The following is a 25646-nucleotide window of genomic DNA, read 5'->3' as shown; positions in this document are numbered from 1 at the left end:
GCAAGGCACAAAGTGCTGCCTTCTTTCCAAAGGGTGAGAACGGCCCCAAAGCATCTTGCTTCCGGCTCTTTGGGAAGCTAAGAAACAACTCGCTCTGCACAGTGCTCCAACAGCCTACCGGGAACATCTCTTACAAAGGCCTGTGAAACGCAGTTTCTTTGCAGGCCTGACCTGGCAGAAGTAGAACTTCTGCTCTGGGTGTGCTGCATCGCCCTAGAGCTGCAAGGCACAAAGTGCTGCCTTCTTTCCAAAGGGTGAGAAGGGCCCCAAAGCATCTTGCTTCCGGCTCTTTGCGAAGCTAAGAAACAACTCGCTCTGCACAGTGCTCTAACAGCCTACCGGGAACATCTCTTACAAAGGCCTGTGAAATGCAGTTTCTTTGCGGGCCTGATCTGGCTGAAGTAGAACTTCTGCTCTGGGTGTGTTACATTGCCCTAGAGCTGCAAGGCACAAATTGCTGCCTTCTTTCCAAAGGGGCAGATGAGTCCCAAAGCATTTTGCTTCCAGCTCTTTGGGAAGCTAAGAAAGAACTCGCTCTGCACAGTGCTCTAACAGCCTACAGGGAACATCTCTTACAAAGGCTTGTGAAACGGAGTTTCTTTGAAGGCCTGATCTGGCTGAAGTAGAACTTCTGCTCTGGGTGTGCTGCATTGCCCTAGAGCTGCAAGGCACAAAGTGCTGCCTTCTTTCCAAAGGGTGAGAAGGACCCCAAAGCATCTTGCTTCCATCTCTTTCTGAGGTAAAGAAACAAGTCGCGCTGCACAGTGCTCTTACAGCCTACTGGGAACATCTTTTACAAAGGCCTGTGAAATGCAGTTTCTTTGCAGGCATGATCTCCCTGAAGTAGAACTTCAGCTCTGCCATGTGCTACATTGCCCTAGAGGTGCAAGGCACCAAGTGCTGCCTAGTTTCCAAAGAGGGAGACTGGACCAAAAGCGTTTTGTTTCCAGCTCTTTGGGAAGCTAAGAGAAAACACGCTCTGCACAGTGCTCTTACAGCCTACCGGGAACATCTCTTACAAAGGCCTGTGAAACGCAGTTTCTTTGCAGGCCTGACCTGGCAGAAGTAGAACTTCTGCTCTGGGTGTGCTGCATCGCCCTAGAGCTGCAAGGCACAAAGTGCTGCCTTCTTTCCAAAGGGTGAGAAGGGCCCCAAAGCATCTTGCTTCCGGCTCTTTGCGAAGCTAAGAAACAACTCGCTCTGCACAGTGCTCTAACAGCCTACCGGGAACATCTCTTACAAAGGCCTGTGAAACGCAGTTTCTTTGCAGGCCTGACCTGGCAGAAGTAGAACATCTGCTCTGGGTGAGCTACATTGCCCTAGAGCTGCAAGTCACAAAGTGCTGCCTTCTTTCCTTAAGGGCAGATGGCCCCCAAAGCATCTTGCTTCCAGCTCTTTGGGAAGCTAAGAAAGAACTCGCTCTGCACAGTGCTCTAACAGCCTACCGGGAACATCTCTTACAAAGGCCTGTGCAACGAAGTTTCTTTGCAGGTATGATCTAGCTGAAGTAGAACTTCTGCTCTGGGTGTACTACATTGCCCTAGAGCTGCAAGGCACAAAGTGCTGCCTTCTTTCCAAAGGGTGAGAACGGCCCCAAAGCATCTTGCTTCCGGCTCTTTGGGAAGCTAAGAAACAACTCGCTCTGCACAGTGCTCTAACAGCCTACCGGGAACATCTCTTACAAAGGCCTGTGAAATGCAGTTTCTTTGCGGGCCTGATCTGGCTGAAGTAGAACTTCTGCTCTGGGTGTGCTACATTGCCCTAAAGCTGAAAGGCACAAAGTGCTGTCTTCTTTACTTAACGGCAGATGGCCCCCAAAGCATCTTGCTTCCAGCTCTTTGGGAAGCTAAGAAAGAACTCGCTCTGCACAGTGCTCTAACAGCCTACCGGGAACATCTCTTACAAAGGCCTGTGAAATGCAGTTTCTTTGCGGGCCTGATCTGGCTGAAGTAGAACTTCTGCTCTGGGTGTGCTACATTGCCCTAGAGCTGCAAGGCACAAATTGCTGCCTTCTTTCCAAAGGGGCAGATGAGTCCCAAAGCATTTTGCTTCCAGCTCTTTGGGAAGCTAAGAAAGAACTCGCTCTGCACAGTGCTCTAACAGCCTACAGGGAACATCTCTTACAAAGGCTTGTGAAACGGAGTTTCTTTGAAGGCCTGATCTGGCTGAAGTAGAACTTCTGCTCTGGGTGTGCTGCATTGCCCTAGAGCTGCAAGGCACAAAGTGCTGCCTTCTTTCCAAAGGGTGAGAAGGACCCCAAAGCATCTTGCTTCCATCTCTTTCTGAGGTAAAGAAACAAGTCGCGCTGCACAGTGCTCTTACAGCCTACTGGGAACATCTTTTACAAAGGCCTGTGAAATGCAGTTTCTTTGCAGGCGTGATCTCCCTGAAGTAGAACTTCAGCTCTGCCATGTGCTACATTGCCCTAGAGGTGCAAGGCACCAAGTGCTGCCTAGTTTCCAAAGAGGGAGACTGGACCAAAAGCGTTTTGTTTCCAGCTCTTTGGGAAGCTAAGAGAAAACACGCTCTGCACAGTGCTCTTACAGCCTACCGGGAACATCTCTTACAAAGGCCTGTGAAACGCAGTTTCTTTGCAGGCCTGACCTGGCAGAAGTAGAACTTCTGCTCTGGGTGTGCTGCATCGCCCTAGAGCTGCAAGGCACAAAGTGCTGCCTTCTTTCCAAAGGGTGAGAAGGGCCCCAAAGCATCTTGCTTCCGGCTCTTTGCGAAGCTAAGAAACAACTCGCTCTGCACAGTGCTCTAACAGCCTACCGGGAACATCTGTTACAAAGGCCTGTGAAACGCAGTTTCTTTGCAGGCCTGACCTGGCAGAAGTAGAACATCTGCTCTGGGTGAGCTACATTGCCCTAGAGCTGCAAGTCACAAAGTGCTGCCTTCTTTCCTTAAGGGCAGATGGCCCCCAAAGCATCTTGCTTCCAGCTCTTTGGGAAGCTAAGAAAGAACTCGCTCTGCACAGTGCTCTAACAGCCTACCGGGAACATCTCTTACAAAGGCCTGTGCAACGAAGTTTCTTTGCAGGTATGATCTAGCTGAAGTAGAACTTCTGCTCTGGGTGTACTACATTGCCCTAGAGCTGCAAGGCACAAAGTGCTGCCTTCTTTCCAAAGGGTGAGAACGGCCCCAAAGCATCTTGCTTCCGGCTCTTTGGGAAGCTAAGAAACAACTCGCTCTGCACAGTGCTCCAACAGCCTACCGGGAACATCACTTACAAAGGCCTGTGAAACGCAGTTTCTTTGCAGGCCTGACCTGGCAGAAGTAGAACATCTGCTCTGGGTGTGCTACATTGCCCTAGAGCTGAAAGGCACAAAGTGCTGCCTTCTTTACTTAACGGCAGATGGCCCCCAAAGCATCTTGCTTCCAGCTCTTTGGGAAGCTAAGAAAGAACTCGCTCTGCACTGTGCTCTAACAGCGTACCGTGAATATCTCTTACAAAGGCCTGTGAAACGCAGTTTCTTTGCAGGCCTGATCTGACTGAAGTAGAACTTCTGCTCTGGGTGTGCTACATTGCCCTAGAGCTGTAAGGCACACAGAGCTGCCTTCTTTCCAAACGGTGCGAAGGGCCCCAAAGCATCTTGCTTACAGCTCTTTGGGAAGCTAAGAAACAACTCGCTCTGCACAGTGCTCTAACAGCCTACCGGGAACATCTCTTACAAAGGCCTGTGAAATGCAGTTTCTTTGCGGGCCTGATCTGGCTGAAGTAGAACTTCTGCTCTGGGTGTGTTACATTGCCCTAGAGCTGCAAGGCACAAATTGCTGCCTTCTTTCCAAAGGGGCAGATGAGTCCCAAAGCATTTTGCTTCCAGCTCTTTGGGAAGCTAAGAAAGAACTCGCTCTGCACAGTGCTCTAACAGCCTACAGGGAACATCTCTTACAAAGGCTTGTGAAACGGAGTTTCTTTGAAGGCCTGATCTGGCTGAAGTAGAACTTCTGCTCTGGGTGTGCTGCATTGCCCTAGAGCTGCAAGGCACAAAGTGCTGCCTTCTTTCCAAAGGGTGAGAAGGACCCCAAAGCATCTTGCTTCCATCTCTTTCTGAGGTAAAGAAACAAGTCGCGCTGCACAGTGCTCTTACGGCCTACTGGGAACATCTTTTACAAAGGCCTGTGAAATGCAGTTTCTTTGCAGGCGTGATCTCCCTGAAGTAGAACTTCAGCTCTGCCATGTGCTACATTGCCCTAGAGGTGCAAGGCACCAAGTGCTGCCTAGTTTCCAAAGAGGGAGACTGGACCAAAAGCGTTTTGTTTCCAGCTCTTTGGGAAGCTAAGAGAAAACACGCTCTGCACAGTGCTCTTACAGCCTACCGGGAACATCTCTTACAAAGGCCTGTGAAACGCAGTTTCTTTGCAGGCCTGACCTGGCAGAAGTAGAACTTCTGCTCTGGGTGTGCTGCATCGCCCTAGAGCTGCAAGGCACAAAGTGCTGCCTTCTTTCCAAAGGGTGAGAAGGGCCCCAAAGCATCTTGCTTCCGGCTCTTTGCGAAGCTAAGAAACAACTCGCTCTGCACAGTGCTCTAACAGCCTACCGGGAACATCTGTTACAAAGGCCTGTGAAACGCAGTTTCTTTGCAGGCCTGACCTGGCAGAAGTAGAACATCTGCTCTGGGTGAGCTACATTGCCCTAGAGCTGCAAGTCACAAAATGCTGCCTTCTTTCCTTAAGGGCAGATGGCCCCCAAAGCATCTTGCTTCCAGCTCTTTGGGAAGCTAAGAAAGAACTCGCTCTGCACAGTGCTCTAACAGCCTACCGGGAACATCTCTTACAAAGGCCTGTGCAACGAAGTTTCTTTGCAGGTATGATCTAGCTGAAGTAGAACTTCTGCTCTGGGTGTACTACATTGCCCTAGAGCTGCAAGGCACAAAGTGCTGCCTTCTTTCCAAAGGGTGAGAACGGCCCCAAAGCATCTTGCTTCCGGCTCTTTGGGAAGCTAAGAAACAACTCGCTCTGCACAGTGCTCTAACAGCCTACCGGGAACATCTCTTACAAAGGCCTGTGAAATGCAGTTTCTTTGCGGGCCTGATCTGGCTGAAGTAGAACTTCTGCTCTGGGTGTGCTACATTGCCCTAAAGCTGAAAGGCACAAAGTGCTGTCTTCTTTACTTAACGGCAGATGGCCCCCAAAGCATCTTGCTTCCAGCTCTTTGGGAAGCTAAGAAAGAACTCGCTCTGCACTGTGCTCTAACAGCCTACCGGGAACATCTCTTACAAAGGCCTGTGAAATGCAGTTTCTTTGCGGGCCTGATCTGGCTGAAGTAGAACTTCTGCTCTGGGTGTGCTACATTGCCCTAGAGCTGCAAGGCACAAATTGCTGCCTTCTTTCCAAAGGGGCAGATGAGTCCCAAAGCATTTTGCTTCCAGCTCTTTGGGAAGCTAAGAAAGAACTCGCTCTGCACAGTGCTCTAACAGCCTACAGGGAACATCTCTTACAAAGGCTTGTGAAACGGAGTTTCTTTGAAGGCCTGATCTGGCTGAAGTAGAACTTCTGCTCTGGGTGTGCTGCATTGCCCTAGAGCTGCAAGGCACAAAGTGCTGCCTTCTTTCCAAAGGGTGAGAAGGACCCCAAAGCATCTTGCTTCCATCTCTTTCTGAGGTAAAGAAACAAGTCGCGCTGCACAGTGCTCTTACAGCCTACTGGGAACATCTTTTACAAAGGCCTGTGAAATGCAGTTTCTTTGCAGGCGTGATCTCCCTGAAGTAGAACTTCAGCTCTGCCATGTGCTACATTGCCCTAGAGGTGCAAGGCACCAAGTGCTGCCTAGTTTCCAAAGAGGGAGACTGGACCAAAAGCGTTTTGTTTCCAGCTCTTTGGGAAGCTAAGAGAAAACACGCTCTGCACAGTGCTCTTACAGCCTACCGGGAACATCTCTTACAAAGGCCTGTGAAACGCAGTTTCTTTGCAGGCCTGACCTGGCAGAAGTAGAACTTCTGCTCTGGGTGTGCTGCATCGCCCTAGAGCTGCAAGGCACAAAGTGCTGCCTTCTTTCCAAAGGGTGAGAAGGGCCCCAAAGCATCTTGCTTCCGGCTCTTTGCGAAGCTAAGAAACAACTCGCTCTGCACAGTGCTCTAACAGCCTACCGGGAACATCTGTTACAAAGGCCTGTGAAACGCAGTTTCTTTGCAGGCCTGACCTGGCAGAAGTAGAACATCTGCTCTGGGTGAGCTACATTGCCCTAGAGCTGCAAGTCACAAAGTGCTGCCTTCTTTCCTTAAGGGCAGATGGCCCCCAAAGCATCTTGCTTCCAGCTCTTTGGGAAGCTAAGAAAGAACTCGCTCTGCACAGTGCTCTAACAGCCTACCGGGAACATCTCTTACAAAGGCCTGTGCAACGAAGTTTCTTTGCAGGTATGATCTAGCTGAAGTAGAACTTCTGCTCTGGGTGTACTACATTGCCCTAGAGCTGCAAGGCACAAAGTGCTGCCTTCTTTCCAAAGGGTGAGAACGGCCCCAAAGCATCTTGCTTCCGGCTCTTTGGGAAGCTAAGAAACAACTCGCTCTGCACAGTGCTCCAACAGCCTACCGGGAACATCACTTACAAAGGCCTGTGAAACGCAGTTTCTTTGCAGGCCTGACCTGGCAGAAGTAGAACATCTGCTCTGGGTGTGCTACATTGCCCTAGAGCTGAAAGGCACAAAGTGCTGCCTTCTTTACTTAACGGCAGATGGCCCCCAAAGCATCTTGCTTCCAGCTCTTTGGGAAGCTAAGAAAGAACTCGCTCTGCACTGTGCTCTAACAGCGTACCGTGAATATCTCTTACAAAGGCCTGTGAAACGCAGTTTCTTTGCAGGCCTGATCTGACTGAAGTAGAACTTCTGCTCTGGGTGTGCTACATTGCCCTAGAGCTGTAAGGCACACAGAGCTGCCTTCTTTCCAAACGGTGCGAAGGGCCCCAAAGCATCTTGCTTACAGCTCTTTGGGAAGCTAAGAAACAACTCGCTCTGCACAGTGCTCTAACAGCCTACCGGGAACATCTCTTACAAAGGCCTGTGAAATGCAGTTTCTTTGCGGGCCTGATCTGGCTGAAGTAGAACTTCTGCTCTGGGTGTGTTACATTGCCCTAGAGCTGCAAGGCACAAATTGCTGCCTTCTTTCCAAAGGGGCAGATGAGTCCCAAAGCATTTTGCTTCCAGCTCTTTGGGAAGCTAAGAAAGAACTCGCTCTGCACAGTGCTCTAACAGCCTACAGGGAACATCTCTTACAAAGGCTTGTGAAACGGAGTTTCTTTGAAGGCCTGATCTGGCTGAAGTAGAACTTCTGCTCTGGGTGTGCTGCATTGCCCTAGAGCTGCAAGGCACAAAGTGCTGCCTTCTTTCCAAAGGGTGAGAAGGACCCCAAAGCATCTTGCTTCCATCTCTTTCTGAGGTAAAGAAACAAGTCGCGCTGCACAGTGCTCTTACAGCCTACTGGGAACATCTTTTACAAAGGCCTGTGAAATGCAGTTTCTTTGCAGGCGTGATCTCCCTGAAGTAGAACTTCAGCTCTGCCATGTGCTACATTGCCCTAGAGGTGCAAGGCACCAAGTGCTGCCTAGTTTCCAAAGAGGGAGACTGGACCAAAAGCGTTTTGTTTCCAGCTCTTTGGGAAGCTAAGAGAAAACACGCTCTGCACAGTGCTCTTACAGCCTACCGGGAACATCTCTTACAAAGGCCTGTGAAACGCAGTTTCTTTGCAGGCCTGACCTGGCAGAAGTAGAACTTCTGCTCTGGGTGTGCTGCATCGCCCTAGAGCTGCAAGGCACAAAGTGCTGCCTTCTTTCCAAAGGGTGAGAAGGGCCCCAAAGCATCTTGCTTCCGGCTCTTTGCGAAGCTAAGAAACAACTCGCTCTGCACAGTGCTCTAACAGCCTACCGGGAACATCTGTTACAAAGGCCTGTGAAACGCAGTTTCTTTGCAGGCCTGACCTGGCAGAAGTAGAACATCTGCTCTGGGTGAGCTACATTGCCCTAGAGCTGCAAGTCACAAAGTGCTGCCTTCTTTCCTTAAGGGCAGATGGCCCCCAAAGCATCTTGCTTCCAGCTCTTTGGGAAGCTAAGAAAGAACTCGCTCTGCACAGTGCTCTAACAGCCTACCGGGAACATCTCTTACAAAGGCCTGTGCAACGAAGTTTCTTTGCAGGTATGATCTAGCTGAAGTAGAACTTCTGCTCTGGGTGTACTACATTGCCCTAGAGCTGCAAGGCACAAAGTGCTGCCTTCTTTCCAAAGGGTGAGAACGGCCCCAAAGCATCTTGCTTCCGGCTCTTTGGGAAGCTAAGAAACAACTCGCTCTGCACAGTGCTCTAACAGCCTACCGGGAACATCTCTTACAAAGGCCTGTGAAATGCAGTTTCTTTGCTGGCCTGATCTGGCTGAAGTAGAACTTCTGCTCTGGGTGTGTTACATTGCCCTAGAGCTGCAAGGCACAAATTGCTGCCTTCTTTCCAAAGGGGCAGATGAGTCCCAAAGCATTTTGCTTCCAGCTCTTTGGGAAGCTAAGAAAGAACTCGCTCTGCACAGTGCTCTAACAGCCTACAGGGAACATCTCTTACAAAGGCTTGTGAAACGGAGTTTCTTTGAAGGCCTGATCTGGCTGAAGTAGAACTTCTGCTCTGGGTGTGCTGCATTGCCCTAGAGCTGCAAGGCACAAAGTGCTGCCTTCTTTCCAAAGGGTGAGAAGGACCCCAAAGCATCTTGCTTCCATCTCTTTCTGAGGTAAAGAAACAAGTCGCGCTGCACAGTGCTCTTACAGCCTACTGGGAACATCTTTTACAAAGGCCTGTGAAATGCAGTTTCTTTGCAGGCATGATCTCCCTGAAGTAGAACTTCAGCTCTGCCATGTGCTACATTGCCCTAGAGGTGCAAGGCACCAAGTGCTGCCTAGTTTCCAAAGAGGGAGACTGGACCAAAAGCGTTTTGTTTCCAGCTCTTTGGGAAGCTAAGAGAAAACACGCTCTGCACAGTGCTCTTACAGCCTACTGGGAACATCTCTTACAAAGGCCTGTGAAACGCAGTTTCTTTGCAGGCCTGACCTGGCAGAAGTAGAACTTCTGCTCTGGGTGTGCTGCATCGCCCTAGAGCTGCAAGGCACAAAGTGCTGCCTTCTTTCCAAAGGGTGAGAAGGGCCCCAAAGCATCTTGCTTCCGGCTCTTTGCGAAGCTAAGAAACAACTCGCTCTGCACAGTGCTCTAACAGCCTACCGGGAACATCTCTTACAAAGGCCTGTGAAACGCAGTTTCTTTGCAGGCCTGACCTGGCAGAAGTAGAACATCTGCTCTGGGTGAGCTACATTGCCCTAGAGCTGCAAGTCACAAAGTACTGCCTTCTTTCCTTAAGGGCAGATGGCCCCCAAAGCATCTTGCTTCCAGCTCTTTGGGAAGCTAAGAAAGAACTCGCTCTGCACAGTGCTCTAACAGCCTACCGGGAACATCTCTTACAAAGGCCTGTGCAACGAAGTTTCTTTGCAGGTATGATCTAGCTGAAGTAGAACTTCTGCTCTGGGTGTACTACATTGCCCTAGAGCTGCAAGGCACAAAGTGCTGCCTTCTTTCCAAAGGGTGAGAACGGCCCCAAAGCATCTTGCTTCCGGCTCTTTGGGAAGCTAAGAAACAACTCGCTCTGCACAGTGCTCTAACAGCCTACCGGGAACATCTCTTACAAAGGCCTGTGAAATGCAGTTTCTTTGCGGGCCTGATCTGGCTGAAGTAGAACTTCTGCTCTGGGTGTGTTACATTGCCCTAGAGCTGCAAGGCACAAATTGCTGCCTTCTTTCCAAAGGGGCAGATGAGTCCCAAAGCATTTTGCTTCCAGCTCTTTGGGAAGCTAAGAAAGAACTCGCTCTGCACAGTGCTCTAACAGCCTACAGGGAACATCTCTTACAAAGGCTTGTGAAACGGAGTTTCTTTGAAGGCCTGATCTGGCTGAAGTAGAACTTCTGCTCTGGGTGTGCTGCATTGCCCTAGAGCTGCAAGGCACAAAGTGCTGCCTTCTTTCCAAAGGGTGAGAAGGACCCCAAAGCATCTTGCTTCCATCTCTTTCTGAGGTAAAGAAACAAGTCGCGCTGCACAGTGCTCTTACAGCCTACTGGGAACATCTTTTACAAAGGCCTGTGAAATGCAGTTTCTTTGCAGGCATGATCTCCCTGAAGTAGAACTTCAGCTCTGCCATGTGCTACATTGCCCTAGAGGTGCAAGGCACCAAGTGCTGCCTAGTTTCCAAAGAGGGAGACTGGACCAAAAGCGTTTTGTTTCCAGCTCTTTGGGAAGCTAAGAGAAAACACGCTCTGCACAGTGCTCTTACAGCCTACCGGGAACATCTCTTACAAAGGCCTGTGAAACGCAGTTTCTTTGCAGGCCTGACCTGGCAGAAGTAGAACATCTGCTCTGGGTGAGCTACATTGCCCTAGAGCTGCAAGTCACAAAGTGCTGCCTTCTTTCCTTAAGGGCAGATGGCCCCCAAAGCATCTTGCTTCCAGCTCTTTGGGAAGCTAAGAAAGAACTCGCTCTGCACAGTGCTCTAACAGCCTACCGGGAACATCTCTTACAAAGGCCTGTGCAACGAAGTTTCTTTGCAGGTATGATCTAGCTGAAGTAGAACTTCTGCTCTGGGTGTACTACATTGCCCTAGAGCTGCAAGGCACAAAGTGCTGCCTTCTTTCCAAAGGGTGAGAACGGCCCCAAAGCATCTTGCTTCCGGCTCTTTGGGAAGCTAAGAAACAACTCGCTCTGCACAGTGCTGTTACAGCCTACCGGGAACATCTCTTACAAAGGCCTGTGAAACGCAGTTTCTTTGCAGGCCTGACCTGGCAGAAGTAGAACTTCTGCTCTGGGTGTGCTGCATCGCCCTAGAGCTGCAAGGCACAAAGTGCTGCCTTCTTTCCAAAGGGTCAGATGATTTCCAAAGCATCTTGCTTCCAGCTCTTTGCGAAGCTAAGAAACAACTCGCTCTGCACAGTGCTCTAACAGCCTACCGGGAACATCTCTTACAAAGGCCTGTGAAACGCAGTTTCTTTGCAGGCCTTACCGGGCAGAAGTAGAACCTCTGCTCTGGGTGAGCTACGTTGCCCTAGAGCTGCAAGGCACAAAGTGCTGCCTTCTTTCCTTAAGGGCAGATGGCCCCCAAAGCATCTTGCTTCCAGCTCTTTGGGAAGCTAAGAAACAACTCGCTCTGCACAGTGCTCTAACAGCCTACCGGGAAAATCTCTTACAAAGGCCTGTGAAACGCAGTTTCTTTGCAGGCCTGACCTGGCAGAAGTAGAGCATCTGCTCTGGGTGAGCTACATTGCCCTAGAGCTGCAAGGCACAAAGTGCTGCCTTCTTTCCTTAAGGGCAGATGGCCCCCAAAGCATCTTGCTTCCAGCTCTTTGGGAAGCTAAGAAAGAACTCGCTCTGCACAGTGCTCTAACAGCCTACCGGGAACATCTCTTACAAAGGCCTGTGCAACGAAGTTTCTTTGCAGGTATGATCTAGCTGAAGTAGAACTTCTGCTCTGGGTGTACTACATTGCCCTAGAGCTGCAAGGCACAAAGTGCTGCCTTCTTTCAAAGGGTGAGAACGGCCCCAAAGCATCTTGCTTCCGGCTCTTTGCGAAGCTAAGAAACAACACGCTCTGCACAGTGCTCCAACAGCCTACAGGGAACATCTCTTACAAAGGACTGTGAAACGCAGTTTCTTTGCAGGCCTGACCTGGCAGAAGTAGAACATCTGCTCTGGGTGTGCTACATTGCCCTAGAGCTGAAAGGCACAAAGTGCTGCCTTCTTTACTTAACGGCTGATGGCCCCCAAAGCATCTTGCTTCCAGCTCTTTGGCAAGCTAAGAAAGAACTCGCTCTGCACAGTGCTCTAACAGCGTACCGTGAATATCTCTTACAAAGGCCTGTGAAACGCAGTTTCTTTGCAGGCCTGATCTGACTGAAGTGGAACTTCTGCTCTGGGTGTTCTACATTGCCCTAGAGCTGTAAGGCACACAGTGCTGCCTTCTTTCCAAACGGTGCGAAGGGCCCCAAAGCATCTTGCTTCCAGCTCTTTGGGAAGCTAAGAAACAAGTTGCTCTGCACAGTGCTCTAACAGCCTACCGGGAACATCTCTTACAAAGGCCTGTGAAATGCAGTTTCTTTGCGGTCCTGATCTGGCTGAAGTAGAACTTCTGCTCTGGGTGTGCTGCATTGCCCTAGAGCTGCAAGGCACAAAGTGCTGCCTTCTTTCCAAAGGGGCAGATGAGTCCCAAAGCATTTTGCTTCCAGCTCTTTGGGAACCTAAGAAAGAACTCGCTCTGCACAGTGCTCTAACAGCCTACAGGGAACATCTCTTACAAAGGCTTGTGAAACGGAGTTTCTTTGCGGGCCTGATCTGGCTGAAGTAGAACTTCTGCTCTGGGTGTGCTGCATTGCCCTAGAGCTGCAAGGCACAAAGTGCTGCCTTCTTTCCAAAGGGTGAGAAGGACCCCAAAGCATCTTGCTTCCATCTCTTTCTGAGGTAAAGAAACAAGTCGCGCTGCACAGTGCTCTTACAGCCTACTGGGAACATCTTTTACAAAGGCCTGTGAAATGCAGTTTCTTTGCAGGCGTGATCTCACTGAAGTAGAACTTGTGCTCTGCCATGTGCTACATTGCCCTAGAGGTGCAAGGCACCAAGTGCTGCCTTCTTTCCAAAGGGTGAGAAGGGCCCCAAAGCATCTTGCTTCCAGCTCTTTGCGAAGCTAAGAAACAACTCGCTCTGCACAGTGCTCTAACAGCCTACCGGGAACATCTCTTACAAAGGCCTGTGAAACGCAGTTTCTTTGCAGGCCTTACCGGGCAGATGTAGAACATCTGCTCTGGGTGAGCTACATTGCCCTAGAGCTGCAAGGCACAAAGTGCTGCCTTCTTTACTTAAGGGCAGATGGCCCCCAAAGCATTTTGCTTCCAGCTCTTTGGGAAGCTAAGAAACAACTCACTCTGCACAGTGCTCTAACAGCCTACCGGGAACATCTCTTACAAAGGCCTGTGAAACGCAGTTTCTTTGCAGGCATGACATGGCACAAGTAGAACATCTGCTCTGTGTGAGCTACATTGCCCTAGAGCTGCAAGGCACAAAGTGCTGCCTTCTTTCCTTAAGGGCAGATGGCCCCCAAAGCATCTTGCTTCCAGCTCTTTGGGAAGCTAAGAAAGAACTCGCTCTGCACAGTGCTCTAACAGACTACCGGGAAAATCTCTTACAAAGGCCTGTGCAACGAAGTTTCTTTGCAGGTATGATCTAGCTGAAGTAGAACTTCTGCTCTGGGTGTACTACATTGCCCTAGAGCTGCAAGGCACAAAGTGCTGCCTTCTTTCCAAACGGTGAGAACGGCCCCAAAGCATCTTGCTTCCGGCTCTTTGGGAAGCTAAGAAACAGCTCGCTCTGCACACTGCTCCAACAGCCTATCGGGAACATCTCTTACAAAGGCCTGTGAAACGCAGTTTCTTTGCAGGCCTGACCTGGCAGAAGTAGAACATCTGCTCTGGGTGTGCTACATTGCCCTAGAGCTGCAAGGCACAAAGTGCTGCCTTCTTTCCAAAGGGTGAGAAGGGCCCCAAAGCATCTTGCTTCCGGCTCTTTGGGAAGCTAAGAAACAACTCGCTCTGCACAGTGCTCTAACAGCCTACCGGGAACATCTCTTACAAAGGCCTGTGAAACGCAGTTTCTTTGCAGGCCTGACCTGGCAGAAGTAGAACATCTGCTCTGTGTGAGCTACATTGCCCTAGAGCTGCAAGGCACAAAGTGCTGCCTTCTTTCCTTAAGGGCAGATGGCCCCCAAAGCATCTTGCTTCCAGCTCTTTGGGAAGCTAAGAAAGAACTCGCTCTGCACAGTGCTCTAACAGACTACCGGGAAAATCTCTTACAAAGGCCTGTGCAACGAAGTTTCTTTGCAGGTATGATCTAGCTGAAGTAGAACTTCTGCTCTGGGTGTACTACATTGCCCTAGAGCTGCAAGGCACAAAGTGCTGCCTTCTTTCCAAAGGGTGAGAACGGCCCCAAAGCATCTTGCTTCCGGCTCTTTGGGAAGCTTAGAAACAGCTCGCTCTGCACAGTGCTCCAACAGCCTATCGGGAACATCTCTTACAAAGGCCTGTGAAACGCAGTTTCTTTGCAGGCCTGACCTGGCAGAAGTAGAACATCTGCTCTGGGTGTGCTACATTGCCCTAGAGCTGAAAGGCACAAAGTGCTGCCTTCTTTACTTAACGGCAGATGGCCCCCAAAGCATCTTGCTTCCAGCTCTTTGGGAAGCTAAGAAAGAACTCGCTCTGCACTGTGCTCTAATAGCGTACCGTGAATATTTCTTACAAAGGCCTGTGAAACGCAGTTTCTTTGCAGGCCTGATCTGACTGAAGTAGAACTTCTGCTCTGGGTGTGCTACATTGCCCTAGAGCTGTAAGGCACACAGTGCTGCCTTCTTTCCAAACGTTGCGAAGGGCCCCAAAGCATCTTGCTTCCAGCTCTTTGGGAAGCTAAGAAACAACTCGCTCTGCACAGTGCTCTAACAGCCTACCGGGAACATCTCTTACAAAGGCCTGTGAAATGCAGTTTCTTTGCGGGCCTGATCTGGCTGAAGTAGAACTTCTGCTCTGGGTGTGCTACATTGCCCTAGAGCTGCAAGGCACAAAGAGCTGCCTTCTTTCCAAAGGCTGAGAAGGACCCCAAAGCATCTTGCTTCCACCTCTTTCTGAGGTAAAGAAACAAGTCGCGCTGCACAGTGCACTTACAGCCTACTGGGAACATCTTTTACAAAGGCCTGTGAAATGCACTTTCTTTGCAGGCGTGATCTCCCTGAAGTAGAACTTCTGCTCTGCCATGTGCTACATTGCCCTAGAGGTGCAAGGCACCAAGTGCTGCCTAGTTTCCAAAGAGGGAGACTGGACCAAAAGCGTTTTGTTTCCAGCTCTTTGGGAAGCTAAGAGAAAACACGCTCTGCACAGTGCTCTTACAGCCTACCGTGAATATCTCTTACAAAGGCCTGTGAAACGCAGTTTCTTTGCAGGCCTGATCTGGCTGAAGTAGAACTTATGCTCTGGGTGTGCTACATTGCCCTAGAGCTGTAAGGCACACAGTGCTGCCTTCTTTCCAAAGGGTGCGAAGGGCCCCAAAGCATCTTGCTTCCAGCTCTTTGGGAAGCTAAGAAACAACTCGCTCTGCACAGTGTTCTAACAGCCTACCGGGAACATCTCTTACAAAGGCCTGTGAAATGCAGTTTCTTTGTGGGCCTGATCTGGCAGAAGTAGAACTTCTGCTCTGGGTGTGCTACATTGCCCTAGAGCTGCAAGGCACAAAGTGCTGCCTTCTTTCCTAAAGGGCAGATGGCCCCCAAAGCATCTTGCTTCCAGCTCGTTGGGAAGCTAAGAAACAACTCGCTCTGCACAGTGCTCTAACAGCCTACGGGGAACATCTCTTACAAAGGCCTGTGAAACGCAGTTTCTTTGCATGTCTGATCTAGCTGAAGTACAACTTCTGCTCTGGGTGTGCTACATTGCCCTAGAGCTGCAACGCACAAAGTGCTGCCTTGTTTCCAAATGGCGAGAAGGGCCCCAAAGCATCTTGCTTCCAGCTCTTTGGGAAGCTAAGAAAAAAGTCGCTCTGCACAGTGCTCTTACAGCCTACTGGGAACATGTTTTACAAAGGCCTGTGAAATGCAGTTTCTTTGCAGGCGTGATCTCCCTGAAGTAGAACTTCTGCTCTGCCATGTGCTACATTGCCCTAGAGGTGCAAGGCACCAAGTGCTGCCTTGTTTCCAAAGAGGGAGACTGGACCAAAAGCGTTTTGTTTCCAGCTCTTTGGGAAGCTAAGAGAAAACACGCTCTGCACAGTGCTCTTACAGCCTACCGGGAACATCTCTTACAAAGGCCTGTGAAACGCAGTTTCTTTGCAGGCCTGACCTGGCAGAAGTAGAACTTCTGCTCTGGGTGTGCTGCATCGCCCTAGAGCTGCAAGACACAAAGTACTGCGTTCTTTCCATAGGGGCATATGGGCCCCAAAGCATCTGGCTTCCAGCTCTCTGGGAAGCTAAGAAACTAGTCGCTCTGCACAGTGCTCTTACAGCCTACCGGGAACATGTCTTACAAAGGCCTGTGAAACGAAGTTTCTTTGCAGGCCTGACCTGGCAGAAGTAGAACATCTGCTCTGGGTGTGCTACATTGCCCCAGAGCTGAAAGGCACAAAGTGCTGCCTTCTTTACTTAACGGCAGATGGCCCCCAAAGCATCTTGCTTCCAGCTCATTGGGAAGCTAAGAAACAAGTCGCTCTGCACAGTGCTCTTACGGCCTACAGGGAACATCTCTTACAAAGGCCTGTGAAACGCAGTTTCTTTGCAGGTCAGAGCTGGCTGAAGCAGAACTTCTGCTCTGGGTGTGCTACATTGCCCTAGAGCTGCAAGGCACAAAGTGGTGCCTTCTTTCCAAAGGGTGAGAAGTGCCGCAAAGCCTCTTGCTTCCAGCTCTTCGGGAAGCTAAGAAACAACTCGCTCTGCACAGTGCTCTAACAGCCTACAGGGAACATCTCTTACAAAGCCTGTGAAACGCAGTTTCTTTGCATGTCTGATCTAGCTGAAGTACAACTTCTGCTCTGGGTGTGCTACATTGCCCTAGAGCTGCAACGCACAAAGTGCTGCCTTGTTTCCAAATGGCGAGAAGGGCCCCAAAGCATCTTGCTTCCAGCTCTTTGGGAAGCTAAGAAAAAAGTCGCTCTGCACAGTGCTCTTACAGCCTACTGGGAACATGTTTTACAAAGGCCTGTGAAATGCAGTTTCTTTGCAGGCGTGATCTCCCTGAAGTAGAACTTCTGCTCTGCCATGTGCTACATTGCCCTAGAGGTGCAAGGCACCAAGTGCTGCCTTGTTTCCAAAGAGGGAGACTGGACCAAAAGCGTTTTGTTTCCAGCTCTTTGGGAAGCTAAGAGAAAACACGCTCTGCACAGTGCTCTTACAGCCTACCGGGAACATCTCTTACAAAGGCCTGTGAAACGCAGTTTCTTTGCAGGCCTGACCTGGCAGAAGTAGAACTTCTGCTCTGGGTGTGCTGCATCGCCCTAGAGCTGCAATACACAAAGTACTGCGTTCTTTCCATAGGGGCATATGGGCCCCAAAGCATCTGGCTTCCAGCTCTCTGGGAAGCTAAGAAACTAGTCGCTCTGCACAGTGCTCTTACAGCCTACCGGGAACATCTCTTACAAAGGCCTGTGAAACGAAGTTTCTTTGAAGGTCTGATCTAGCTGAAGTAGAACTTCATTTCAGGGTGTGCTACATTGTCCTAGAGCTGCAAGGCACAAAGTGCTGCCTTCTTTCCAAAGTGTGAGAAGGGCCCCAAAGCATCTTGCTTCCAGCTCTTTGGGAAGCTAGGAAACAAATCGCTCTGCACAGTGCTCTAACAGCCTACCGGGAACATCTCTTACAAAGGCCTGTGAAACGAAGTTTCTTTGCAGGCCTGACCTGGCAGAAGTAGAACATCTGCTCTGGGTGTGCTACATTGCCCCAGAGCTGAAAGGCACAAAGTGCTGCCTTCTTTACTTAACGGCAGATGGCCCCCAAAGCATCTTGCTTCCAGCTCATTGGGAAGCTAAGAAACAAGTCGCTCTGCACAGTGCTCTTACAGCCTACAGGGAACATCTCTTACAAAGGCCTGTGAAACGCAGTTTCTTTGCAGGTCAGAGCTGGCTGAAGCAGAACTTCTGCTCTGGGTGTGCTACATTGCCCTAGAGCTGCAAGGCACAAAGTGCTGCCTTCTTTCCAAAGGGTGAGAAGTGCCGCAAAGCCTCTTGCTTCCAGCTCTTTGGGAAGCTAAGAAACAACTCGCTCTGCACAGTGCTCTAACAGCCTACAGGGAACATCTCTTACAAAGCCTGTGAAACGCAGTTTCTTTGCAGGCCTGATCTTGCTGAAGTAGAACTTCTGCTCTGGGTGTGGTGCATTGCCCTAGAGCTGCAAGGCAGAAAGTGCTGCGTTCATTCCATAGGGGCAGATGGGCCCCAAAGCATCTTGCTTCCAGCTGTCTGGGAAGCTAAGAAACTAGTCTCTCTGCACAGTGCTCTTACAGCCTACCGGGAACATCTCTTACAAAGGCCAGGGAAACGAAGTTTCTTTGCAGGTCTGATCTAGCTGAAGTACAACTTCTTTTCTGGGTGTGCTACATTGCCCTAGAGCTGCACGGCACAAAGTGCTGCCTTCTTTGCAAATTGTGAGAAGGGCCCCAAAGCATCTTGCTTCCAGCGCTTTGGGAAGCTAAGAAACAAGTCGCTCTGCACAGTGCTCTAACTGCCTACCGGGAACATCTCTTACAAAGGCCTGTGAAATGCAGTTTCTATGCGGGCCTGATCTGGCTGAAGTAGAACTTCTGCTCTGGGTGTGCTACATTGCCCTAGAGCTGCAAGGCACAAAGTGCTGCCTTCTTTCCAAAGGCTGAGAAGGACCCCAAAGCATCTTGCTTCCATCTCTTTCTGAGGTAAAGAAACAAGTCGCGCTGCACAGTGCTCTTACAGCCTACTGGGAACATCTTTTACAAAGGCCAGTGAAATGCACTTTCTTTGCAGGCGTGATCTCCCTGAAGTAGAACTTCTGCTCTGCCATGTGCTACATTGCCCTAGAGGTGCAAGGCACCAAGTGCTTCCTAGTTTCCAAAGAGGGAGACTGGACCAAAAGCGTTTTGTTTCCAGCTCTTTGGGAAGCTAAGAGAAAACACGCTCTGCACAGTGCTCTTACAGCCTACCGTGAATATCTCTTACAAAGGCCTGTGAAACGCAGTTTCTTTGCAGGCCTGATCTGGCTGAAGTAGAACTTATGCTCTGGGTGTGCTACATTGCCCTAGAGCTGTAAGGCACACAGTGCTGCCTTCTTTCCAAAGGGTGCGAAGGGCCCCAAAGCATCTTGCTTCCAGCTCTTTGGGAAGCTAAGAAACAACTCGCTCTGCACAGTGTTCTAACAGCCTACCGGGAACATCTCTTACAAAGGCCTGTGAAATGCAGTTTCTTTGTGGGCCTGATCTGGCAGAAGTAGAACTTCTGCTCTGGGTGTGCTACATTGCCCTAGAGCTGCAAGGCACAAAGTGCTGCCTTCTTTCCTAAAGGGCAGATGGCCCCCAAAGCATCTTGCTTCCAGCTCGTTGGGAAGCTAAGAAACAACTCGCTCTGCACAGTGCTCTAACAGCCTACAGGGAACATCTATTACAAACTCCTGTGAAACGCAGTTTATTTGCGGGCCTGATCTGGCTGAAGTAGAACTTCCGCTCTGGGTGTGCTACATTGCCCTAGAGCTGCAAGGCACAAAGTGCTGCCTTCTTTCCAAAGGGTGAGAAGGGCCCCAAAGCATCTTGCTTCCGGCTCTTTGGGAAGCTAAGAAACAAGTCGCTCTGCACAGTGCTCTAACAGCCTACCGGGAATATCTCTTACACAGGCCTGTGAAACGCAGTTTCTTTGCAGGCCTGACCTGGCAGAAGTACAACATCTGCTTTGCGTGAGCTACATTGCCCTAGAGCTGCAAGGCACAAAGTGCTGCCTTCTTTACTTAAGGGCAGATGGCCCCCAAAGCATCTTGCTTCCAGCTCTTTGGGAAGCTAAGAAAGAACTCGCTCTGCACAGTGCTCTAACAGACTACCGGGAAAATCTCTTACAAAGGCCTGTGCAACGAAGTTTCTTTGCAGGTATGATCTAGGTGAAGTAGAACTTCTGCTCTGGGTGTACTACATTGCCCTAGAGCTGCAAGGCACAAAGTGCTGCCTTCTTTCCAAAGGGTGAGAACGGCCCCAAAGCATCTTGCTTCCGGCTCTTTGGGAAGCTAAGAAACAGCTCGCTCTGCACAGTGCTCCAACAGCCTACCGGGAACATCTCTTACAAAGGCCTGTGAAACGCAGTTTCTTTGCAGGCCTGACCTGGCAGAAGTAGAACATCTGCTCTGGGTGTGCTACATTGCCCTAGAGCTGAAAGGCACAAAGTGCTGCCTTCTTTACTTAACGGCAGATGGCCCCCAAAGCATCTTGCTTCCAGCTCTTTGGGAAGCTAAGAAAGAACTCGCTCTGCACTGTGCTCTAATAGCGTACCGTGAATATTTCTTACAAAGGCCTGTGAAACGCAGTTTCTTTGCAGGCCTGATCTGACTGAAGTAGAACTTCTGCTCTGGGTGTGCTACATTGCCCTAGAGCTGTAAGGCACACAGTGCTGCCTTCTTTCCAAACGTTGCGAAGGGCCCCAAAGCATCTTGCTTTCAGCTCTTTGGGAAGCTAAGAAAAAAGTCGCTCTGCACAGTGCTCTTACAGCATACTGGGAACATGTTTTACTAAGGCCTGTGAAATGCAGTTTCTTTGCAGGCGTGATCTCCCTGAAGTAGAACTTCTGCTCTGCCATGTGCTACATTGCCCTAGAGGTGCAAGGCACCAAGTGCTGCCTTGTTTCCAAAGAGGGAGACTGGACCAAAAGCGTTTTGTTTCCAGCTCTTTGGGAAGCTAAGAGAAAACACGCTCTGCACAGTGCTCTTACAGCCTACCGGGAACATCTCTTACAAAGGCCTGTGAAACGCAGTTTCTTTGCAGGCCTGACCTGGCAGAAGTAGAACTTCTGCTCTGGGTGTGCTGCATCGCCCTAGAGCTGCAAGACACAAAGTACTGCGTTCTTTCCATAGGGGCATATGGGCCCCAAAGCATCTGGCTTCCAGCTCTCTGGGAAGCTAAGAAACTAGTCGCTCTGCACAGTGCTCTTACAGCCTACCGGGAACATCTCTTACAAAGGCCTGTGAAACGAAGTTTCTTTGCAGGTCTGATCTAGCTGAAGTAGAACTTCATTTCAGGGTGTGCTACATTGCCCTAGAGCTGCAAGGCACAAAGTGCTGCCTTCTTTAAAAAATGTGAGAAGGGCCCCAAAGCATCTTGCTTCCGGCTCTTTGGGAAGCTAAGAAACAGCTCGCTCTGCACAGTGCTCCAACAGCCTACCGGGAACATCTCTTACAAAGGCCTGTGAAACGCAGTTTCTTTGCAGGCCTGACCTGGCAGAAGTAGAACATCTGCTCTGGGTGTGCTACATTGCCCTAGAGCTGAAAGGCACAAAGTGCTGCCTTCTTTACTTAACGGCAGATGGCCCCCAAAGCATCTTGCTTCCAGCTCTTTGGGAAGCTAAGAAAGAACTCGCTCTGCACTGTGCTCTAATAGCGTACCGTGAATATTTCTTACAAAGGCCTGTGAAACGCAGTTTCTTTGCAGGCCTGATCTGACTGAAGTAGAACTTCTGCTCTGGGTGTGCTACATTGCCCTAGAGCTGTAAGGCACACAGTGCTGCCTTCTTTCCAAACGTTGCGAAGGGCCCCAAAGCATCTTGCTTCCAGCTCTTTGGGAAGCTAAGAAAAAAGTCGCTCTGCACAGTGCTCTTACAGCCTACTGGGAACATGTTTTACAAAGGCCTGTGAAATGCAGTTTCTTTGCAGGCGTGATCTCCCTGAAGTAGAACTTCTGCTCTGCCATGTGCTACATTGCCCTAGAGGTGCAAGGCACCAAGTGCTGCCTTGTTTCCAAAGAGGGAGACTGGACCAAAAGCGTTTTGTTTCCAGCTCTTTGGGAAGCTAAGAGAAAACACGCTCTGCACAGTGCTCTTACAGCCTACCGGGAACATCTCTTACAAAGGCCTGTGAAACGCAGTTTCTTTGCAGGCCTGACCTGGCAGAAGTAGAACTTCTGCTCTGGGTGTGCTGCATCGCCCTAGAGCTGCAAGACACAAAGTACTGCGTTCTTTCCATAGGGGCATATGGGCCCCAAAGCATCTGGCTTCCAGCTCTCTGGGAAGCTAAGAAACTAGTCGCTCTGCACAGTGCTCTTACAGCCTACCGGGAACATCTCTTACAAAGGCCTGTGAAACGAAGTTTCTTTGCAGGTCTGATCTAGCTGAAGTAGAACTTCATTTCAGGGTGTGCTACATTGCCCTAGAGCTGCAAGGCACAAAGTGCTGCCTTCTTTCCAAAGTGTGAGAAGGGCCCCAAAGCATCTTGCTTCCAGCTCTTTGGGAAGCTAGGAAACAACTCGCTCTGCACAGTGCTCTAACAGCCTACCGGGAACATCTCTTACAAAGGCCTGTGAAACGAAGTTTCTTTGCAGGCCTGACCTGGCAGAAGTAGAACATCTGCTCTGGGTGTGCTACATTGCCCCAGAGCTGAAAGGCACAAAGTGCTGCCTTCTTTACTTAACGGCAGATGGCCCCCAAAGCATCTTGCTTCCAGCTCATTGGGAAGCTAAGAAACAAGTCGCTCTGCACAGTGCTCTAACAGCCTACAGGGAACATCTCTTACAAAGGCCTGTGAAACGCAGTTTCTTTGCAGGTCAGAGCTGGCTGAAGCAGAACTTCTGCTCTGGGTGTGCTACATTGCCCTAGAGCTGCAAGGCACAAAGTGCTGCCTTCTTTCCAAAGGGTGAGAAGTGCCGCAAAGCCTCTTGCTTCCAGCTCTTTGGGAATCTAAGAAACAACTCGCTCTGCACAGTGCTCTAACAGCCTACAGGGAACATCTCTTACAAAGCCTGTGAAACGCAGTTTCTTTGCAGGCCTGATCTTGCTGAAGTAGAACTTCTGCTCTGGGTGTGGTGCATTGCCCTAGAGCTGCAAGGCAGAAAGTGCTGCGTTCATTCCATAGGGGCAGATGGGCCCCAAAGCATCTTGCTTCCAGCTGTCTGGGAAGCTAAGAAACTAGTCTCTCTGCACAGTGCTCTTACAGCCTACCGGGAACATCTCTTACAAAGGCCTGGGAAACGAAGTTTCTTTGCAGGTCTGATCTAGCTGAAGTACAACTTCTTTTCTGGGTGTGCTACATTGCCCTAGAGCTGCACGGCACAAAGTGCTGCCTTCTTTGCAAATTGTGAGAAGGGCCCCAAAGCATCTTGCTTCCAGCTCTTTGGGAAGCTAAGAAAGAACTCGCTCTGCACTGTGCTCTAACAGCGTACCGTGAATATCTCTTACAAAGGCCTGTGAAACGCAGTTTCTTTGCAGTCCTGATCTGAGTGAAGTGGAACTTCTGCTCTGGGTGTTCTACATTGCCCTAGAGCTGTAAGGCACACAGTGCTGCCTTCTTTCCAAACGGTGCGAAGGGCCCCAAAGCATCTTGCTTCCAGCTCTTTGGGAAGCTAAGAAACAAGTTGCTGTGCACAGTGCTCTAACAGCCTACCGGGAACATCTCTTACAAAGGCCTGTGAAATGCAGTTTCTTTGCGGTCCTGATCTGGCTGAAGTAGAACTTCTGCTCTGGGTGTGCTGCATTGCCCTAGAGCTGCAAGGCACAAAGTGCTGCCTTCTTTCCAAAGGGTGAGAAGGACCCCAAAGCATCTTGCTTCCATCTCTTTCTGAGGTAAAGAAACAAGTCGCGCTGCACAGTGCTCTTACAGCCTACTGGGAACATCTTTTACAAAGGCCTGTGAAATGCAGTTTCTTTGCAGGCGTGATCTCCCTGAAGTAGAACTTCTGCTCTACCATGTGCTACATTGCCCTAGAGGTGCAAGGCACCAAGTGCTGCCTAGTTTCCAAAGAGGGAGACTGGACCAAAAGGGTTTTGTTTCCAGCTCTTTGGGAAGCTAAGAGAAAACACGCTCTGCACAGTGCTCTTACAGCCTAGCGGGAACATCTCTTACAAAGGCCTGTGAAACGCAGTTTCTTTGCAGGCCTGACCTGGCAGAAGTAGAACTTCTGCTCTGGGTGTGCTGCATCGCCCTAGAGCTGCAAGGCACAAAGTGCTGCCTTCTTTCCAAAGGGTGAGAAGGGCCCCAAAGCATCTTGCTTCCAGCTCTTTGCGAAGCTAAGAAACAACTCGCTCTGCACAGTGCTCTAACAGCCTACCGGGAACATCTCTTACAAAGGCCTGTGAAACGCAGTTTCTTTGCAGGCCTTACCGGGCAGAAGTAGAACATCTGCTCTGGGTGAGCTACATTGCCCTAGAGCTGCAAGGCACAAAGTGCTGCCTTCTTTACTTAAGGGCAGATGGCCCCCAAAGCGTCTTGCTTCCAGCTCTTTGGGAAGCTAAGAAACAACTCACTCTGCACAGTGCTCTAACAGCCTACCGGGAACATCTCTTACAAAGGCCTGTGAAACGCAGTTTCTTTGCAGGCATGACATGGCACAAGTAGAACATCTGCTCTGGGTGAGCTACATTGCCCTAGAGCTGCAAGGCACAAAGTGCTGACTCTTTCCAAAGGGTGAGAACGGCCCCAAAGCATCTTGCTTCCGGCTCTTTGGGAAGCTAAGAAACAACTCGCTCTGCACAGTGCTCCAACAGCCTACCGGGAACATCTCTTACAAAGGCCTGTGAAACGCAGTTTCTTTGCAGGCCTGACCTGGCAGAAGTAGAACATCTGCTCTGGGTGTGCTACATTGCCCTAGAGCTGAAAGGCACAAAGAGCTGCCTTATTTACTTAACGGCAGATGGCCCCCAAAGCATCTTGCTTCCAGCTCTTTGGGAAGCTAAGAAAGAACTCGCTCTGCACTGTGCTCTAATAGCGTACCGTGAATATCTCTTACAAAGGCCTGTGAAACGCAGTTTCTTTGCAGGCCTGATCTGACTGAAGTAGAACTTCTGCTCTGGGTGTGCTACATTGCCCTAGAGCTGTAAGGCACACAGTGCTGCCTTCTTTCCAAACGGTGCGAAGGGCCCCAAAGCATCTTGCTTCCAGCTCTTTGGGAAGCTAAGAAACAACTCGCTCTGCACAGTGCTCTAACAGCCTACCGGGAACATCTCTTACAAAGGCCTGTGAAATGCAGTTTCTTTGCGGTCCTGATCTGGCTGAAGTAGAACTTCTGCTCTGGGTGTGCTGCATTGCCCTAGAGCTGCAAGGCACAAAGTGCTGCCTTCTTTCCAAAGGGGCAGATGAGTCCCAAAGCATTTTGCTTCCAGCTCTTTGGGAAGCCAAGAAAGAACTCGCTCTGCACAGTGCTCTAACAGCCTACAGGGAACATCTCTTACAAAGGCTTGTGAAACGGAGTTTCTTTGCGGGCCTGATCTGGCTGAAGTAGAACTTCTGCTCTGGGTGTGCTGCATTGCCCTAGAGCTGCAAGGCACAAAGTGCTGCCTTCTTTCCAAAGGGTGAGAAGGACCCCAAAGCATCTTGATTCCATCTCTTTCTGAGGTAAAGAAACAAGTCGCGCTGCACAGTGCTCTTACAGCCTACTGGTAACATCTTTTACAAAGGCCTGTGAAATGCACTTTCTTTGCAGGCGTGATATCCCTGAAGTAGAACTTCTGCTCTGCCATGTGCTACATTGCCCTAGAGGTGCAAGGCACCAAGTGCTGCCTAGTTTCCAAATAGGGAGACTGGACCAAAAGCATTTTGTTTCCAGCTCTTTGGGAAGCTAAGAGAAAACACGCTCTGCACAGTGCTCTTACAGCCTACCGGGAACATCTCTTACAAAGGCCTGTGAAACGCAGTTTCTTTGCAGGCCTGACCTGGCAGAAGTAGAACTTCTGCTCTGGGTGTGCAGCATCGCCCTACAGCTGCAAGGCACAAAGTGCTGCCTTCTTTACAAAGGGTGAGAAGGGCCCCAAAGCATCGTGCTTCCAGCTCTTTGCGAAGCTAAGAAACAACTCGCTCTGCACAGTGCTCTAACAGCCTACCGGGAACATCTCTTACAAAGGCCTGTGAAACGCAGTTTCTTTGCAGGCCTTACCGGGCAGAAGTAGAACATCTGCTCCGGGTGAGCTACATTGCCCTAGAGC

The sequence above is a fragment of the Equus asinus genome, chromosome 1, assembly GCF_041296235.1.
Source record: "Equus asinus isolate D_3611 breed Donkey chromosome 1, EquAss-T2T_v2, whole genome shotgun sequence".
NCBI lineage: Eukaryota > Metazoa > Chordata > Mammalia > Perissodactyla > Equidae > Equus > Equus asinus.
Note: the sequence above shows the minus strand (reverse complement) of the source record.